We start from the raw sequence: 6,000 nt of genomic DNA, 5'->3' as shown, positions 1-6,000 counted from the left end.
ACATGTCGCACATTAGCGAATGTATAATACCCTGCATGCGAACGCTGTTTATTAGCTGCATGGGTACACATCTGCCCCAAATCAGATAAACCTAACTAGCGTCTTTTCCCAAACCCCTAATACTTACATTATGCACACTCACACAAAAGGTTCCATAGCTATAAAGTATAAGATCCAAGTTTTATTCATTTATTACAAATGCTGTGAAATAAAGGCTATTTTGGTATCTAAGGTTTAATACGTGATAAGTAAGCAGAGTTTGGTATTATATTGATTTGCACTTTCTCAACAGCTTCCCAGTATCATCGGTGTGAAGATCACAACATGCATTCTCAACTTATGGACCGTAGAGACTTAAAGCACCAAAATGTACATTGTGAAACCAACAGCCTAGATTTACATGAGGCGGGAAAACGGAGGCAACAAGCTGTTAGAGGCTGTTCTGTGTCCATTTGAATCAACCTGTTAAATGCCCTGTAACAAACGCACCGTGATGGGGAACCAATGGGATCAGCAACAAACCTCTCTATTGTGTTGACTGTTTCTGTAAGGGTATAAATGTGTGTGCTGTGACCCCAGTCTGGAGTCTTCTTGCTGATTGCTGATTGATGGAGGTTTCTTGCTGATGACGGTATCTGGTCCAGAGCGCGTGTTTATGTATAACTGTATCTTGGGTCTGTATAATTCTTTGCACTAAATTGTACTTAGATCACAGCGTGTAACTGACTGTACTTTACTTGAATAATACTTTGTTCTTTGGAAACACATGTTCAAGGTCTAAAGTCTTTATTTTACTGTATGACTGCGTACGCAAATAGCATCAATTTTAGAGGTTTACAGGCAGGTTTTAGAAGGTATAGAGGGTGAAATCCAGTATCCTTAATACCTCCCCTTCGGCGTCCCTCACTACAAACTCCATCATACACATGGCTGCCAGGAAGCCACATACCTCCCAACCATCCCAGTATTAAGTGCCGGGAGAGACTGGGGGAGAGACTGAGGACAGCCCAGCCGTTATCGGAGTACTGGGCTTGCCCCCAGTGTGAAATGATCTAACGGGCGTAAGGCCACGCCCACTTCAGAATATTTTCAGATGTTGGGATCGCAATGAGCACGCAGTCCCCTCATAAAGTGATTGAGGAAGTGGCTATTCGTGGGTGGTGATGGGGTGTGGTCAGAGAAACACAGGCATACCTGTGTGCTTGGATACCGTTACTGGGGCATGCAAGCCCCTGCGACGGCATACGCAGCCTGAGTACTAGATACCGACAGGTAGTTTAGCAATTTCTGAGTGAGGTAAGGTCAAACACTATTGTGCATATGGGTCCGATGTTTCTCGATGTTACTGATGTTTTTGCTGTCTTACGAGGTATTGTGGATGTAAGTATATGTAAGGGGGTGGCATTATATAGTGCTGGGCGTCTGCATTGTGTGCTGCAGCGGCATTGTGATTGCATTCATTAGCATATTTTGCAGCGGCCAGGTGCATGCGATGGCAGACTTGAGTTCCTTGCTGAATCAGGCCCTAAATGCCCTGTTTATCACAATCCACAACTCAGATGCAGATGTACTGTGCTAAATTCACCAGGATTTGCAATGTGATATTTGAATACATAGCAAGAATGTATCAAATATTGCATGCAGGGATAGTGCTTGTTAGAAAGCTTTGTCCCGCGAATCCTCTTTTGCAAAATATACCTTGACAGTGTGACCGCTCATGCGCCGCCAGCTTCCCTCCCCATGATCGCCCGCAGCCACGACCACCCCTCGCCTCTGCCACTGCTAAACTTACACTTACCTGCCCGGTGATCGGTGCTTCGGCGAGGTCCTCTGGGGCTCTGGTCAGCTGGTCTCTGGGATCATGCTCTGTGACCCCATTCAGCTGCTCTTACAGCATAGAGCAGCTGACCGGGTTCACAGAACTAGATTCTGGAGACCAGCTGACCAGAATCCCAGAAGACCTCGCCGAAGCACCGATTACTGGTCTGGGTGCAGGAGTTGTTTATTTTTATACTCTCTTTTTTTTTCCACTGTGATCAGCGCTGAACTCTGCATCAGACATGCAGGCTGATCACAGGCACCTTCTCCAGGCTCTGCTTTCCCTGGGAAGGCTGAGTTAAAGTACGGGAAACTAGGGTGGGGGGGGTTCAGGGAAGGGGCCTGCTTAACGCCACCTCCAGGCCCCCACCCCCGTTGGTAAATTGGAAGTACATCGTACAAGTATGGGAAATGTGATCTGCGTACTAAAAATATGCTGGTTAGGGTCTTGGAGTCGTTTTTTTTTTCAAAAACTGCTCCAAAAGTCCTTTAATACATTTAAGAGAAACTAAAATAATGTGAAAGGGGTGTGAAAACACCCTTTTCACATTTTTTTTTGTTCAAAAAAGATTGATAAATAGGGACCTTAATCTGGCCCTGATTTACAGCACTTGCATTTGACTAAGTTTCTCATTGTGATTTGATACATATAATAAGCACTAATATGCACATTTGTCATTATGTCAGCTCATACAAAGGGGTATATTTACTAAAGTGAGAGTGTTTAGAAGTGGAGATTTTACCCATAACAGATTCTATAGCAGAATCAGATTCTAGGTGCTAGTTAAATGTTAAATAGAATTTGATTGGTTGCTATGGGCAACAACTCCACTTCTAAAAACTCTCACTTTAGTAAATATACCCCAAAGAGTCAGCGCGGAGGTGCAAATCTAACATGGAAAACACCCATGCCAGATATTCTATCTGGGGATTGAAGTCACTCAGAAAGCTTTTGCAGTCGTTTTGATGCATATCTTTAAGACTTCCAATCTGATTAAATCTTACTATTACCGACCTCAATGAAAACAACAGCCATATATAAAAGGGTATTAATGGTTTTACACAGGCTCTCTACAATACTTATCTCCAGAGATCCTGTGGCAACATGGAAAGATCTTGTGGATTTCAGCCAAAGAAAGAAATTGGCTTCTGAGCATAAGATGAATCTGGTATCAGCACATGCATGGAGATCGCTCATGCGTTCAGATTGATCATCTGGTGACTGACCACACTTTAATGGGCGGTAACTGGGCAGCGACCATGTGATCGCACAGAACTCTTCTGTCTCATGGGAGGGTCATGGGAGTGTTGTGGCAGTGTTGGCTGATGGGACGTCCATGTCAACGTATTTTATGTACCCAGTATGGGGCTGATGTACAGTAAGTCCAGATACTAAGGATGGACGGCTGCGGATGCAGATGTTAGCACAATGGGCGAGATAGGCTTCCACAACGGAGATTTGTTGTATACAAAGGCAGATTTTCGCATTAGCATAAACTAGTAAGCACTAAGCAGGCAGCTGCGGGCGTAAAAAAGGCAGCTGCAGGTGTGTCCGACTTTGCCTTTCTTCTGTCCTTATTCTAAATCAGCCTTTTTGCCCTTACAATGACTGCCCCAGGTTCTCTGCTCTTTCTCTGTCTGGGCCAGCCTCTCTACCCATCCCCTATCTGCCCATTTTCCTGTGTGTCTCAGCCTCTCTGCACATCCCTTCTGCACCCAACATCTCTGACCCCTGTCTGTGCCAGGCTCTTTCCTTCCCCTGTTTGCACCATCCTCTCTCCTTATCCTGTCTATGCCAGCCTCTCTCCTTACCCTGACTGAATCAGGCTGTTTCCTTCCCCCTGTTTGCACCATCCTCTCTATTCTTCCTCTGTCTGCACAATCCTCTCTTCCTATTTGAACCAGCCTCTCTACCACTGTCTATGCCAGCCTCTCTCCTTACCCTGTATGTGCCAGTCTCTCTCCTTACCCTGTATGTGGCAGTCTCTCTCCTTTTCTGTATGTGCCAATCTCTCTCCTTACCCTGTATGTATAGTTTCTCTACTTTCCCTGTCTGAGTCAGCTTCTTGCCTTTCAGTTGTCTGTGTCAGTGCCTGTACCTTTCCTGTCTATGCTAGCCTCTCTCCTTACACTGTATGTGCCAGTCTCTCTCCTTACCCTGTATGTACCAATCTCTGCTTACTCTGTATGTGCCAGCCTTTCTCCTTACCCTGTATGTATGTGCCAGCCTCTCTCCTTACCCTGTATGTGCCAGTTTCTCTAATTTCCCTGTCCATGTCAGCTTCTTGCACTTCCGTTGTCTGTCAGTGCCTCTACCTTTCCTGTCTATGCTAGCCTCACTCCTTACACTGTATGTGCCAGTCTTTCACCTTACCCTGTATGTGCCAGCCTCTCTACTTACACTGTATGTGCCAATCTCTCTCCTTACTCTGTATGTGCCAGCCTCTCTCCTTACCCAGTATGTATGTGCCAGCCTCTCTCCTTACGCTGTATGTGCCAGTTTCTCTACTTTCCCTGTCCGTGTCAGCTTCTTGCTCTTCCATTGTCTTTGTCAGTGCCTGTACCTTTCCTCTGTCTATTCCAGCCTCTCCCCTTAAATTGTATGTGCCAGTCTCTCTCCTTATCCTGTATGTGCCAGTCTCTCTACTTACTCTCTATGTGCAAATCTATCCCCTTACTCTGTATGTGCCAATCTCTCTCCTTAACCTGTATGTGCCAACATCGCTCCTTACCCTGTATGTGCCAGTTTCTATACTTTCCCTGTCTGTGTCAGTTTCTCTCCTTACCCTGTATGTCCCAATCTCTCCCCTTACCCTGTAAGTGCCAGTCTCTCTCCTTACACTGTATGTGCCAATCTCTCTCCTTATCCTGTATGTGCCAGCCTCTCTCCTTACCCTATATGTGCCAGCCTCTCTCCTTACCCTGTATGTGCCAGTTTCTCTACTTTCCCTGTCCGTGTCAGCTTCTTGCTCTTCCGTTGTCTGTGTCAGTGCCTGTACCTTTCCTGTTTATTCCAGCCTCTCCCCTTACATTGTATGTGCCAGTCTCTCTCCTTACCCTGTATGTGCCAGCCTCTCTCTTTATCCTGTATGTGCCAGTCTCTCTACTTACCCTGTATGTGCCAGTCTCTATACTTACCCTGTATGTGTCATTTTCTCTACTTACCCTGTATGTGCCAGCCTTTCTCATTATCCTGTATGTGCCAGCCTCTCTCCTTATCCTGTATGTGCCAGTCTCTCTACTTACCCTGTATGTGCCAGCCTTTCTCCTTATCCTGTATGTGCCAGCCTCTCTCCTTACCCTGTATGTGTCATTCTCTCTACTTTCCTTGTGTCAGCTTCTTGCCCTTCTGTTGTCTATGTCAGTCCCTCTCCCTTTCCTCTGTCTGTGTCAGTATCACTGCCTCTGTCTCCCCATATGTGTGTGCACATTTGTTATTGCCCCACCATCACCTTTTTCTGCCATTTATCACATCCAGGGCAGAATTATTGACAAGGCAGTACAGGCACAGGAGGCCTGTCTGCCACCTGGTAGTGGGGGAGGGAGACACGAGCAAGCAGCGGAGTTGGTGGTCGTTAGTGGGGGAGGTGAATAGTGCGGTATTGAGTTAGTAGCGGGGGAGGGGGGATTTGGTCCTACAGGGCTCCATAGCATACAGGAGCCTTGTACAGTGACTAGGCCCGTTTACAGTGAAAACCCCACGATTCGCTGGTCCGCGAGGAGGGGGCAGGGCGAAATGATGCGTCATTTCGCCCTGCCCCTCCCTACGGACCCGCAAATTGCTCAGAAAATCTCCCCATCCAGCCCACTTTACTAGGAAGTGGGCAGGATGCAGGAGATTTGCCTACTCTTTTGGGGGTGCGGGGGGTTACCCGAAAAATCGGGAGGGAGAGGGAGAGTAGGCGAGTATGTATATCGAGAATAAGCACAATCAGAAACCGCGGGTTTTACAACCAGACGCTTCATAAGTAAACCCCTTTGGGTTAAAGAATAATGACATGCTGATCCTGGAGGTACAGTATATTTACTATTTGGCGGCTTTTCAAAATCAGCGGTTCTTGCTGTGGGATTTTAAAGATCAATAATATTAAATGCTTTTAATATTATTATTTTTTTTAAATCCCAAGGCCATAGCTGCTGACAAGTGGCAGCTTTGAACAGCTACTGCTTAGAAAATATACG

Source organism: Taudactylus pleione, unplaced genomic scaffold, assembly GCF_031769625.1.
Source record: "Taudactylus pleione unplaced genomic scaffold, aTauple2 ptg000380l, whole genome shotgun sequence".
NCBI lineage: Eukaryota > Metazoa > Chordata > Amphibia > Anura > Myobatrachidae > Taudactylus > Taudactylus pleione.
This window is presented reverse-complemented; position numbering follows the sequence as displayed.